At 39.5% G+C, this 15,024-nt stretch overlaps 1 protein-coding gene across 2 annotated transcripts in view; it reads left to right on the top strand.

Moving 5' to 3' along the window:
* The window catches only part of PIK3CB (phosphatidylinositol-4,5-bisphosphate 3-kinase catalytic subunit beta), a 180,187-nt gene that overhangs the window by 37,507 nt on the left and 127,656 nt on the right, over positions 1 to 15,024 (top strand). For both annotated transcript variants that reach the window (XM_019961790.2, XM_070794147.1), the window contains exon 2: positions 12,387 to 12,492. The gene's annotated coding sequence lies outside the window, so the exon portion shown is untranslated. The remainder of the gene's footprint in view (positions 1 to 12,386; positions 12,493 to 15,024) is intronic.

Below are 15,024 nucleotides of genomic sequence, written 5' to 3' on the forward strand. Positions count from 1 at the left end.
AGCCCACCAGGCTTCTCTCTCCATGGAATTTTCCAAGCAAGAATACCCAAGGAGTGGGTTGCCATTTCTGACTCCAGTGAATCTTCCTGACTCGGGGATTGAACCTGAGTCTCTTGAGTTGACTGCATGGGCAGGTGGATTGTTAACCACTCTACCATCTGGGAAATAGAACTCTAAATGCTCCCTTTTGTATGTCCCTTTATTTATTAGACCATAATTTAGTTGTTAGGGTGAATTAATGGTGAGTAGAAATGACTAGCCCTTGGGCCTATAAGTGGGAGTGCAAGACCGTTTCAGTGAGTCTTTTGTTCAGAAGAGTCTTGAGGTTTTATGTAACTAGAGGAGAGGAGGTTGACCCGACTCCGAGAGAAGCAAAGTGGAATTTTGGGAGAAAATGTACTTTCTTAAGGAGGCTAGTGTTAGAGATGATGACAAGCCAGGTAGATGTGCTCACACTACAAGACTTCAGTGAGATGGATACTGCTGTTGCCTCAGTTACAGATACTGTAAAAGAATAGTTTCTGTCATCATATGTGTATGGTGGTAGTATTTGGACCCTAATTTGGTTTATTAATTTACTAATCTGCAGTCTATGGGGTCGCGAAGAGTCGGACAGGACAGAGCGACTTCACTTTCACTTTTCACTTTCATGCATTGGAGAAGGAAATGGCAACCCACTCCAGTGCTCTTACATGGAGAATCCCAGGGACGGGGGAGCCTGGTGGGCTGCCATCTATGGGGTTGCACAGAGTTGGACACGACTGAAGCGACTTAGTATATATAGTATGTATAATCTATGTATAGACTGGGCCCCCAGGCGAAGAATTGCCTGCCAGTGCAGGAGATACACGAGACTCAGTTTCTATCACTGAGTCACGAAGATGCCCTGGAGAAGGAAATAGAAACCCACCCCAGTATTCTTGCCTGGAAATTCGCATGGACAGAGGAGCCTGGCGGGCTGTGGTCCATGGGGTCACAGAGTTGGACATAGCTTATTGACCACATCACCACCACCACCAATCTATATATATTGGTTTTCCCATGATCTTAAAAAACATTTCCAATATACAAACTATTCCGCCGCTAGCCCTCAGCCACCCTGTTCCTATTTATGACATTCCTCCAAAACTCCCTCTTTCCAGGAAAACTTGTTTATTAGCCTTTAATGTGGTCTTCTTGGAGAAGGCAATGGCAGCCCACTCCAGTACTCTTGCCTGGAAAATCCCATGGATGGAGGAGCCTGGTAGGCTGCAGTCCATGGGGTCGCTAAGAGTCAGACACGACTGAGCAAATTCCCTTTCACTTTTCACTTTCATGCATTGGAGAAGGAAATGGCAACCCACTCCAGTGTTCTTGCCTGGAGAATCCCAGGGCGGGGGAGCCTGGTGGGCTTCCGTCTATGGGGTCGCACAGAGTCGGATACGACTGAAGTGACTTAATCAGTTAGCAGTGTAGTCTTCTAGAATTTCTATATATAAATAAAGGCAATAAAAATAGAGACACTTTTTCCTGTCTATCCAAAAAGGTCACCGATTCCAAAAGTACGGTGTTACACCTATTGATCTGCAGATTGGTCTTCTTACCCTTTCCTTTGTACTTTGTGTTTTTTACTTAACAAACGACCCTTCCCTTTGTATGTTGTGTTTTTTACTTAACAATGGAGATCTTTACAGAAGATCTTCCTGTAGAGTAGTTTTGTTTCATTTTCCAGTATATAGTTTTTGTTTTGTACGATTTCCCTTTGATAATTTATTTAACCAGTTCTCTGTTGACTTGTTTCTGTTTTTTCATTTTTGTAACAGTGTTACAATGAAGTACCTTGTACATCTGGCATTTTGCCTGTATGCAAGTAAATAATTATGGAATGAATTCAGATGTGGTATTACTAATAAACGGCCATATACCTTTGTAATTTTTATAGATATTGCTAGGTTGCCCTTATGTTTGCACCCTGACTCTCCCACCAGTGAAAAGGGATAATTTGTGTTTCTTTCCTCCTTCCCCAGCTTTATTGAGATTTAATTGACATAAAACATGTTTGAATTCAAGGTGTGCAGTGTGATAATTTGATATAGGTATATATTGCAAAAGATTTACCACAATAAGGTTCTTTAAAATATCCATCACATAATTTACATACTTACTGTTCTGTTCTTAAGGTGGGTGATGTGTATTTACTCACAGCCTTGCCATCAATGTACCATGACAAAGAGGTTGAAAATTGGGTCTAAGTATAGTCTTAATTTGCATTTTTCTAATGAGTGAGGTTAAGAGTCTGTCCATAGTTTCAAGACTCCTCCCTTTTCCCCCTGCTTTTTTCTGTGACTTTAACTATTTTAGGGGTTTTGAAGCAGAAATTGTTTTATACATTTATACATTTTTTTTTCCTCATTCAAGTTTAACAGGTACAGCAGAGTGTATAAATCTTAAGCATGTAGTAAGGTTTGATTTTTATAAGCCTCTGACAATCTGGATTTTTTTTGGTGATTTTTTTACCAGAAGATGTCAACAAAAGTTTCAGACAACAGCCAAGATGGTTTTTTTTCCTTTTCGGATGGTCTTTCCGTGATTTGTGCACTGAAATGTTAAAGGGTTGTAGTTGTCTCATTGGGCCATCAGGAAGAAGAACCAGGTTCACAGGAGGCATTCCTGCTACCTGGTAGTGACTGTAAGATGCATTCTGTGTCAGAGGTGTTCAAATGCAGAAAACACTTCATCTTAAAAATGATGAAATACATTAGATAATGTCAGATTGTTTTCCTTAGAGTTCATACTAATTTACACTGTCAACAGGAAGGTAAAATGTTTTGGTTGTTTCACATAATCTCAAATAAGTTGATACTGTCAGATCTTTTTTCTGTCTAACATGTAATATAGTGGTTCACTGTTTTTTTCCTCCTTTTAATTTTTTTTTCAGTGAAGTCTAACTCATACAGTAAATGGCAAAAAATCATCAATGTATAATATCATGATTTTATCTCAAAGTAAATAGATCCATGTAACCACCACCAAGAAGTAGAACATTGCCAAGAGCCCACTTGTGTGCCACCTCCCAGCCCACTTACTTCTGCTTGTTTCTTTCCCAAAGAAGTCACTATTCTGAAAGCTAACACCCTAGAATCAGTTTTGCCCATTTTTTGAATGTTTTGTACATGAATCATGCAGTAGGGGTACCTTTGTATCTGATGTCTTTTATTTAACAATATGCTGGTGACACCCGAAACTAATACTGTAAACAAACAAAACAAACCAATATGTCAGTGCCACCAGGGAAGGGAAAACGGAAATACTTTACATTTGAGAATGGCATTATTTTCAAAAGGAACCACTTTTTTCATGATCGAGGCCATAATGATGGGGAGGGGAATGGTCAGAAACCAGGAGCCCAAATTAGGATTCTCATACTGCCTTGCCCCAGCTGGATGACTTTGAGATCACATGAACTCAGTGACTATAATGATCCCTACTTCAGTTACATGAGAGGCTTTCTATGAGGATTCTCTGAAATAGTACATGTGAAAATGCTCAGCATTGAAACAATGGTGATGTTGTTACTTTAATTCCGATTGTGATGGTATTAAAAGGTGGGGGCCTTTAGAAGATAATCAGATCATAAGTTAGAGCTCTCATTATGGCATTAAAAGTGTGTGTTAGTCTGTCAATCAGATCTGACTCTCTATGGACCCCATGGACTATATAGCCTGCGAGGCTCCTCTGTCCATGGAATTCTCCAGGCAAGAATACTAGAGTGGGTTGCCATTTCCTTCTCCAGGGGATCTTCCTGATGCAGGGATTGAACTCGGGTCTCCCGTGTTGCAGGCAGATTCGTGACCATCTGAGCTACCGGGAAGCTCCATTACGGCATTAGTGTCCTTATAAAAAGAGAGTTGAGAGAGCTTGCCGCTTCTCTTCTGTTGTGCGCCATATGAAGATACAATGAGAAGATGGTGATCTGTAAACCATGAATAGGTCCCTCAGCTAGAACCTGACCATGATGGCAGCCTAATTTCAGACTTCCAGCTTCTGGAACTGATATTTTTTGTTTAAGTTGATCTCCCTCTTCTAAAAAAGAGAAAACTCCAATATATTTGTAACATTTATCCTTGTTAAGTGTCATTGTGAGTTGTTCCATGTGGCTTAGTAAAATGAACAAAAATATGTTCTCATTCCTACAGTGTCTAAGAGTGATTCCCACTATTTGTGTATGTTTGAATCACTTATGATTTTTATTTTATTGAGGAGTTTGCAAATCATTTTTATTGCTGAAATATCTTTTTGTAATTCAGATACTCATATCTGAATAGATTTAAAACATATACATCTGTGGTCTTTGAATCCTTTTTCTGAATTATTTATATTTGTAATATGTAATAGATTCCTGTGGTTCAAAGATTAAAAGTATAAAAAAAGTAAAGTCTCCCACTTCTACATGAACTGTCCAGTTCATGTCTACCCCAATTGCCTAACATCTGACTCTACCTAGGAAACTAATATTACTAGTTTCTGTATAATCTTCCATTGTCTTTTACTGTGGTGGTAGTGGTAATTGCTCAGTCGTGACACTCAGTCATGTCTAACTCTTTGGAGTTCCATGGAGTTTGGGCTGCCAGGCTCCTCTGTACTGGAGTGGGTTGTCATTCCCTTCTCTAGGGGGTCTTCCTGACCCAGGGATTGAACCCAGGTCTTCTGCACTGCAGGCAGATTCTTCACCATCTGAGCCACCAGGGAAGCCCAAAGAGAATATGAATATAGATTACATCTTTATCCCTCTGCCCAAAACACATTACAGCAACTATCTGTACATTTTTTTTTGCTTAGCATCTTGCATATTTTTCATGTGTCAGACCATATTTAATTATCTCTAAGGTACTTAATTCATTTTCATTGCAACATAGTATTATACTATGCTAATATATCATTTATCCATTCTGTTTTACATTTGTACTTTTTGGGTAGTCTGAAATAATGCTGCAGTGAGCATTCTAGTAAATATCTTTTGATGAAATGTATACACATTTCTTTTGGATTTATATCTAGGGTGGAATTTCTATGTCATAAAGTAATGTAGATTTCCGTTGCTGTACACTTTCAACAAGCCTGGGTATTATTATTTTCTTTAATTTTTACCCATTCTGATGGGTACACACATGGTATCTTATTGTGGTTTTAATTTTTATTTTCCAGAGTACTAATAAAATTGCCAATTTCCCCCTTTATATTTACTGACTGTATTGGTCCATTCAGAAACTGTATTTTTTAAAAAGCCAGAATATATAATCTCCATCTGTAAAAAGAAAGACTAACAAACTCATACACTAATAGTCTTAATCTGATTATTTCTTGGATAATCAAGAAGTATTCGATTTTATGGGTATCAAAGAAACTCTTTTTGGGAGGAGAGCTGGACCACTCAGCATGTGGGATACCAGCTCCCACGTGATCTCTCACTAGAATTGATTCTGTGCCTTCTGCAGTGGAAATGCAGAGTCCTAAGTTCTTGCCTGGAGAATCCCAGGGATGGGGGAGCCTCGTGGGCTGCTGTCTATGGGGTCGCACAGAGTCGGACACGACTGAAGTAACTTAGCAGCAGCAGCAACCACTGGACCACCAGGGAATTCCCTCAAAGAATATTCTGAGTGTTCTAATTGCATTTTATAAAAATAAGTGTTAGAATAGAGATTACATTCCTTTGATGTAGGGCTAGGACTTTTTGGTAGTATGTGAGGAATGCTCTTGGTCCAGTAGGGAAAGGAGAGAGATGAGCACCTCCACCATGAAGTGATTTTTAGAATTTAATTTTTAATTTTATCATTTTTATGGACTTCCCTGGTGATCTTGTGGTTAAGAATCCCCCTGCTAATGTGGGGGACATAGGTTTGATCACGGGTCCAGGTAGATTACCCATGTCAAAAAGCAACTAAGCCAAACTACTGAAGCCTGAGTGCCTAGAGCCTCTGCTCCTCAACAAGAGAAGCCAATGCAATGAGGAGCCTGTGCATTGCAGCAAAGAGTAGTCCCAGCTCTCCACAACTAGAGAAAGCCTGCACACAGCAATGAAGATCCAGTGCAGCCAAAAATAAGTATTTTAAGAATTGTTATTTTTATTTTTTTCCAAAGTTAATAACTAACTTTATTTTTTTTAATTTATTTATTTATTTTTTTACTTTACAATATTGTATTGGTTTTGCCATACATCAACATGCATCTGCCACGGGTGTACACGTGTTCCCCATCCTGAACCCCCCTACCAGCTCCCTCCCCATACCATCCCTCTGGGTCATCCCAGTGTACCAGCCCCAAGCTTCCTGTATCCTGCATCGAACCTGGACTGGTGATTCATTTCTTATATGATATTATACATGTTTTAATGCCATTCTCTCAAATCATCCCCCCCTCCCTCTCCCACAGAGTTATTTTTAAAATATCAACATTGTTTATTGGTTTATTTTATTGAGATAGTCAGTCTAAAATATTAGTTTGTATTAGTTTGCAGGTATATGTACAACATAATGATTCAAATATTTTATCATTTATACTCCATTTATAGTTCTTGTAAAATATTGACTAAACTCCCTGTGCTGTACAGTATATCCTTGTAGCTTATTTATTTTATGTATAATAGCAACGGTGAAGATCGCTCAGTCGTGTCCGACTCTTTGTGACCCCATGGACTGTAGCCTACCAGGCTCCTCTGTCCATGGGATTTTCCAGGCAATAGTACTGGAGTGGATTTCGATGTCCTTCTCCAGGGAACTTCCGACCCAGGGATTGAACCCGGGTCTCCCATATTGTAGACAGACGCTTAGTCTGAGCAACAGGTCAGTTTATTTCTCTCCCTGAGTTTTTGTGTCGTCATAACAAAGATTTTGCATCAAAGACTAATTATAATTACTATAGCTCAAGCAAGCAGGATTTCTCAGCTCTTGTCTTATTGTAGCAAGAATTTGAAACAACAGACTGGTTACAGCTCAGGCAGACAGAATTTTATTAAGGAGACAGTGGATAGTAAACACCGGAGACTTGGGAGACCTGAAACCCTGAAGGAGAAGCAGCAATCCCTCTTGGCTTTCTTTTTGTACTTCTTCTTGGTTCTACCCTGTGCAAAATAGGGCTTGTACCCGCCACCAGTCAGGAAAGGGAATGCAAATTGGGTGTACGTTCAAGGCCAGTCAGGGAAGGGGTTATGTCTGGGACCCAGCCAAATTGGGCTGTTACATGTTCATCTAGTTGGGCGTGGACTGTTTTGATTGACAGTTGCATGTGACATAACAACAAGCTCTGCTATGTCTTTCCGATAATTCAGTCTGTTATAATCAGTTGTATGTATGTGTAGAATATTTATGAACCCATAATGGGTTCCTGGCTGCGTAAGGTTACTTGAGGACACAGCTTTGCATCAGTGGCTCTTGTGTCGGAGTTGGAGAAGCCCCTTTGGCTAGTTTGTATCCACATTGTGCCTGGGGCGCATGGGCAGGACTTGGAATGATCTCTGTGGTTATTTTTTGTAGCATATCTGTGAGCTCTCCTGGGCGTGTCTTAGGTGGGGTTTAGAGATCAGCTTGCATCCTTTTCAATAGGCTACTTCTCTGTTGTTCATGCCTAACTTCCTGTGTGTGTTCAGTTCAGTTCAGTCTCTCAGTCGTGTCGGACTCTGCGACCCATGAATCGCAGCACGCCAGGCCTCCCTGTCCATTACCATCTCCCGGAGTTCACTCAAACTCACGTCCATCGAGTCGGTGATGCCATCTCATCCTCTGTCGTCCCCTTTTCCTCCTGCCCCCAATCCCTCCCAGCATCAGAGTCTTTTCCAGTGAGTTAACTCTTCGCATGAGGTGGCCAAAGTACTGGAGTTTCAGCTTTAGCATCATTCCTTCCAAAGAAATCCCAGGGCTGATCTCCTTCAGAATGGACTGGTGGGATCTCCTTGCAGTCCAAGGGACTCTCAAGAGTCTTCTCCAACACCACAGTTCAAAAGCATCAATTCTTCGGCACTCAGCCTTCTTCACAGTCCAACTCTCGCATCCATACATGACCACTGGAAAAACCACAGCCTTGACGAACCTCCGAAATCAGATTGATTATATTCTTTGCAGCCGTCCATAGTTCATCAGGCACTCTATCTATTAGATCTAGTCCCTTAAATCTATTTCTCATTTCCACTGTATAATCATAAGGGATTTGATTTAGGTCATACCTGAATGGTCTCGTGGTTTTCCCTACTTTCTTCAATTTAAGTCTGAATTTGGCAATAAGGAGTTCATGATCTGAGCCACAGTCAGCTCCTGGTCTTGTTTTTGCTGACTGTATAGAGCTTCTCCATCTTTGGCTGCAAAGAATATAATCAATCTGATTTCGGTGTTGACCATCTGGTGATGTCCATGTATAGAGTCTTCTCTTGTGTTGTTGGAAGAGAGTGTTTGCTATGACCAGTGCATTCTCTTGGGAAAATTCTATTAGCCTTTGCCCTGCTTCATTCTTTATTCCAAGGCCAAATTTGCCTGTTATTCCAGGTGTTTCTTGACTTCCTACTTTTGCATTCCAGTCCCCTGTAATGAAAAGGACATCTTTTTTGGGTGTTAGTTCTAGAAGGTCTTGTAGGTCTTCATAGAACTGTTCAACTTCAGCTTCTTCAGCATTACTGGTTGGGAAATAGACTTGGATTACTGTGATATTGAATGGTTTGCCTTGGAAACAGAGATCATTCTGTCGTTTTTGAGATTGCATCCAAGTACTACATTTTGGACTCTCTTGTTGACCATGATGGCTACTCCATTTCTTCTGAGGGATTCCTGCCCGCAGTAGTAGATAATAATGGTCATCTGAGTTAAATTCACCCGTTCCAGTCCATTTTAGTTCGCTGATTCCTAGAATGTCGATGTTCACTCTTGCCATCTCCTGTTTGACCACTTCCAATTTGCCTTGATTCATGGACTTAACATTCCAGGTTCCTATGCATCAAACCTTGCTTCTATCACCAGTCACATCCACAACTGGGTATTGTTTTTGTTTTGGCTCCATCCTTTCGTTCTTTCTGGAGTTATTTCTCCACTGATCTCCAGTTGCATATTGGGCACTCACTGACCTGAGGAGTTCCTCTTTCAGTATCCTATCATTTTGCCTTTTCATATGTTCATGGGGTTCTCAAGGCAAGAATACGGAAGTGGTTTGCCATTCCCTTCTCCAGTGGACCACATTCTGTCAGACCTCTCCACCATGACCCGCCCATCTTGGGTGGCTCCACGGGCATGGCTTAGTTTCATTGAGTTAGACAAGGCTGTGGTCCTAGTGTTATTAGATTGACTAGTTTTCTGTGAGTATGGTTTCAGTGTGTCTGCCCTCTGATGCCCTCTTGCAACACCTACCATCTTACTTGAGTTTCTCTTACCTTGGACGTGGAGTATCTCTTCATGGCTGCTCCAGCAAAGCGCAGCTGCTGCTCCTTACCTTGGACGAGGGGTATCTCCTCACTGCCGTCCCTCCTGACCTTGAACGTAGAGTAGCTCCTATTGGTGTGTATTAGATGTTTCCAACTCTTTGTGTGTGTGTGTGTGTGTGTGTGTGTGTGTGTGTTACTCAATTGTGTCCGATTCTTTGCAACTCTATGGACTAGAGATCTCCATGCTCCTCTGTTCATGGAATTCTCCAGGCAAGAATATGGGGGAGTGGGTTGCCATTACCTTCTCTTGGGGATCTTCCCCCTTCTGGGGGTCTTCCACATAACAGTAGTTTGTATTTCTTTATCCCCTGCGGCAGTCACCACCCCCCCATCGTTAGTTTGTATATGTGAGTTTGTTTCTTTTTTATGTTGGAATGTAGATTTTTTTTTTTTTTTTTTTTAAATTTTGACTGTGCTGGGTGTCATTGGGTCTTGCAGGCTTCTCTAGTTGTGGTGCTCTGTGTGGGGGTTTTGGTATCATCATGTGCCGTTCTCAGTGCTTTTGGATGAGCTTTTGAAATTCTTCCCCCCACCCACACCCCTTTAAAATTTAGGGTTAGGGTTATGGTTAGGGTTAAAGGTTAGAAGTTCTCTTAGTAAGTTCTGTTTTGACAATAAAGTTTTGAGTGGATCTTCATGTGTTAGGTTATTAATAACATTGTTTAAATCTAAAGGATACTAGGAACTTTAAGAATAAATTGTATTTAATTCTGTGTTTGAGTAAGTCAGAGTAATTGACTGTTGAACAAGAGTAAGCAGTATACTTACATTCATTTATAGCCTGTATTAAATTATTTATTACTTTTTGCTTTCCTTTTCTCTTTTCCCTTTTAAATAGACTTTTTTTTTTTTTTTTTTGGTTTGTGTTAAAGAGCAGTTTTAGTTTTACAGTAAAATTGAATGGGAAGTGCATAGTTCCCATATATGCAACCTTCCCCCGCCCCCCTCCCCCTCACCCGGCCACATAGCCTCCCTCACTGTCAACATCCTGCACCAGCATGTTGGTAATTTTTGAGTTGACTAATTCCCTTACTTTTGGGAAAGTAAGCAGTTTGATATATGTTGACATTACTCTAAAATTATAACATTCCTTTCCTTTTAGAAAGCATATCATTGACCTTATTTCAAAAGCAAAGAAACCAAGACTGGAATTAAATTATTTGCTTCCTAGCCAAATTTTGTTTTGAAGTTTTCAAATGAAGATTTTCAAGTTTAATAGCAACAGTTATGCTCTCCTTTGATTCCTGCTAACATTCAGAAAACGAAGATCATGGCCTCTGGTCCCATCACTTCATGGCAGATAGATGGGGAAACAGTGGAAACAATGGCTGACTTTATTTTTCTGGGCTCCAAAATTACTGTAGATGGTGATTGTAGCCATGAAATTAAAAGACGATTGCTCCTTGGAAGGAGAGTTATTTATGACCAACCTAGACAGCATATTAAAAAGCAGAGACATTACTTTGTCAACAAAGGTCCGTCTAGTCAAGGCTATAGTTTTTCCAGTGGTCATGCATGGATGCGAGAGTTGGACTGTGAAGAAAGCTGAGTGCCAAAGAATTGATGCTTTTGAACTGTGGTGTTGGAGAAGACTCTTGAGAGTCCCTTGGACTGCAAGGAGATCCAACGAGTCCATCCTAACGGAGATCAGTCCTGCATGTTCATTGGAAGGACTGATGTTGAAGGTGAAACTCCAATACTTTGGCCACCTGATTCGAAGAGCTGACACATTCGAAAAGACCCTGATGCTGGGAAAGATTGAGGGCAGGAGGATAAGGGGACAACAGAGGATGAGACTGTTGGATTGTATCACTGACCTGATGGACATGGGTTTGGGTGGACTCTGGGAGTTGGTGATGGACAAGAAGGCGTGGCGTGCTGCGGTTTATGGGGTGCAAAGAGTTGGACATGACTGAGCAACTGAACTGACTGACTGGACTGACTGCTACAAATTATAAAATTTGATTTTACCTAGTATTGGAGAGGACATCTTCATATGCTGCTGGTGAATTGGTAAGGTGATCCAGTTGAAGGCACTTGGGCATTTTTGATAGATGAGAATTTGGATGCCCTGTGACCCACCAGTTTCCCACTTTGCATATCCCAAAGACAGTCTTGTAAAAATATACCTGGCGACTTGAATAGTAATGTTGATAAAAGCAAAAAAGTAAGGCATACATATGTTTGTCAACAGAATACATAAATAGATTGTGGCATATTTATATTATGGAATACCATATAAGGCAGTGAAAATGTAACATGGATAAAACATAGAAAAATATTACGTGAAAAAATTCACATCCCCAAATATTTCATTCAGCATACCAGTTTATCAAGCTGAAAAAATGATGATGGGTTGGGGGAGGACACATACCTAAACAAAATACTATTTAAGGACATATGCATATGTGACAGTGTTATATTTTAAAAAATGATGGGATAATACATAATTAGGATGAAGGTTAGGAGGACAGAAGCACTTAGATTATGTTATTGGTGTTCTTATGTGACGTGGTGATTTACAATTTACTGTGTTCATTTTATGCTTGCTTACATTCATCTTTCCATATATTTTGTGTGTGTCAAAGATTACATTAAAGAAGTAAGGGGAAAGCTACTCGTGGTTAGCCACTTATGACGTAGATGGAGGGGTGGCTTGGGAAGTAGAAAGATAACTAGTATATTACAGAAAAGAGGTTTCAAGAAGTAGGAGGTGATCTACATAAGAGATCAGATAGGTGAATAGGATATGAACTTAATTCCCTTTCAGCTCTAACATTTTGTTAAATATTGTGGTTTATGTGTTTTCTTTGTTTTTCCCATATTTAAAATTACGGAGTTATAAGCAATTACGGAGTTATAAGCAATTATGTTATATAAATGATATTATTATTTTTAATTTAGTCCATTTAGGTATTAATATTTTTTATCTTTACCCTTTTTTCTGTAGTGTATCTTCTAATCTGAAAAAGTCTTCCATGAAAACTTCACTTTCAAAAAAACAAGTAATACCGTCTATTTTTCTAAAACACTGAAATGGGAGCTCTTATTTCAAGGTAAGTATGAGTTTTACATCTTTATCAATTATTTTTTCAGTAGTTAAATATAGAAGGAAGATCTGAATATTGGTTACATTTTAAAATCATTTAGTTCTTCTAGGGTGGACATAGGAAGGAAATTGTAAGCTTTGTTTTAAGATTGATACTTAGGATTATGTTTACCACATATTTTAACACAGCTTCATGAAGGAGAGAGGAGGGGTCAGTGGTATTTAAAGATTTTTAGAGAGGTTAATTAAAAACTGAGAGCTTTTCGAATTTAGCAGTTAAGAGGTCATTGCTGGATGGTTAGAGGCCATTTTCCGTCTATGATTGTTGCTAAAAGTAAGTTTGCAGTAAATAGTGAAGAGAAGTTGAAAAAGTGAACATTTTACCTCTTAAGTGATTTATTAAACCAATATATGGTATGTACTTAGTATGTAGCAATCATTTCTCTAAGCACTGTAGTTATAGTGTATAACTATTAACATACATATATTATATACATGTATGTATAAACCAATATATATCTTGGTTCAAGCTTCTTATAAAGAATTTAATGCCCAAATATTTCCCTCCAGCTTTATTTAGATATAATTGACAGACAACATTGTGTATTTGCTGAACTATTTTTATGCCTTTTTTTTTTTACTGTTTTGTGTGTTGATTTACATGGTCTACCCTAGTTATACCATTAACAGGGTCCAGATATTCCGTGCCTGGGTATAACTTGTTTGTTATACGGGGCTCGTAGTGTAGCAGGCAAGTTAGGTGTTTAACAGCACTCATCACTGTGATAAGTGCTGCTAAGTCACTTCAGTCGTGTCCGACTCTGTGCGACCCCATAGACAGCAGCCCACCAGGCTCCCCCGTCTCCAGGATTCTCCAGGCAAGAACACTGGAGTGGGTTGCCATTTCCTCCTCCAATGCATGAAAGTGAAAAGTGAAAGTGAAGTCGCTCAGTCGTGTCCGACTCTTAGCGACCCCATGGACTGCAGCCTACCAGGCTCCTCCGTCCATGGGATTTTCCAGGCAAGAGCACTGGAGTGGGTTGCCATTGCCTTCTCTGTGATAAGTGCTACAAAAGTGAAATAATGATTACCTGAGTTGGGGGTGGGAGTGGATGTTGGTGGTTTGTGAGTTCATTGAGCAGTATAGATTTAAAAGGCAAGTTTGACAGGGCATATGGAAGAGAGAAATCATGTATATGAATGTAGGATTTTGAGTAGCATAAGAAAAGTAAGGAAACCACAAAGAAAGACTGGTTATTATGGGGCAAGCAGATGGGACTGTAACATGAATTCTGTTAGACCTATTTTGATTTTGGAAGTACAGGTAGAACTTTCAGTGTTTCTCCCTAAATGTGGAAATACGAGACTAAAATTTAGAAAAATGGTAATTTAGGGCCCAAAGATACAAACTTTGGAGTAATTCACATGGAGCTTAAGCTGTGGAAGTAGATAACATTTCTAGTATCCTAGCAGAGAGAAAAAGGTAAAGCACAGAACTTTTAGAAATGCTTATTGTAAATATTGGTGTAAAAAAGAATCAATAAAGGAAGAATAAGAAAAGTATGAAGAAGGATGAGATGCTTAGAAAGATTATGGATTTTAATACCCTAGAAGGGCATTAAGATTAATTAAATTCAATAACCTATCTAAGGTATAAACATAACCTAATAATTAATAATTATTAGGTTAATTATATAATAAAGTAACATAGTAATTAGTATGAGATTCTTGATCTGCGAGAACAGATTGAATAGACCAAGATGAGTTATAAGAGGTTAAGCAAATGGTTTTACAAAATACAAAGAAGCATGGAGAATAAAATAGAATGTTTTTCAAGAAGTTTGTGCAGGAAATAAGACAGCAATCATTGGGAAAGTTAGCCACGTGGAAGATATTTTAGCATTTTGTGTGTGTGTGTGCACGCGCATGTTCAGTCATGTCCAACTCTCTGACCCCATGGACTGTACAGGCTCCTCTGTCCATTTTCCAGGTAGAATTTTCCAGGTAGAAACACTGGAGTGAGTTGCTATTTTCTACTCCAGGAGATAAGTTTAATACAATAACACAGATTTTTTTAATACCACAGGAAAGAAGGAAGTGTAGAAAAAGGTGAATTGGATACATGGAGGGCTTGTAATTCCTGATGGATAAATTTATTTGGATTTTATTTTATTTTAAAAATATTTATTTATTTGGCTATGTTGAGTCCTAGGTGTGGCACACAAGGCCTTTCGTTGTGGCACACAGACATTCTCTACTTGGGGAGCGTGGGCCCCAGAGCATGGGGGTTTCAGTAGAGGCGCACACGGCTCTCAAGTTGTGGTATGGGCTCTGGAGTGTATAGACGAAGTAGTTGTGGCTCACAGATTCAGCTGCTCCCTGAACAGGAATTGAACCTGTGTCCCTTGCATTGCAAGATAGATTCTTAACCACCGGACCACCAGGGAAGTCTCTGTTTAAATTGTAAAATGTGCATAACAAAATTGATCATTTGACTATTATTATTTTCATTTGGTATGGTAAGTTAACATTTGCTATA

This window comes from Bos indicus, chromosome 1, assembly GCF_029378745.1.
Source record: "Bos indicus isolate NIAB-ARS_2022 breed Sahiwal x Tharparkar chromosome 1, NIAB-ARS_B.indTharparkar_mat_pri_1.0, whole genome shotgun sequence".
NCBI classification, from domain to species: domain Eukaryota; kingdom Metazoa; phylum Chordata; class Mammalia; order Artiodactyla; family Bovidae; genus Bos; species Bos indicus.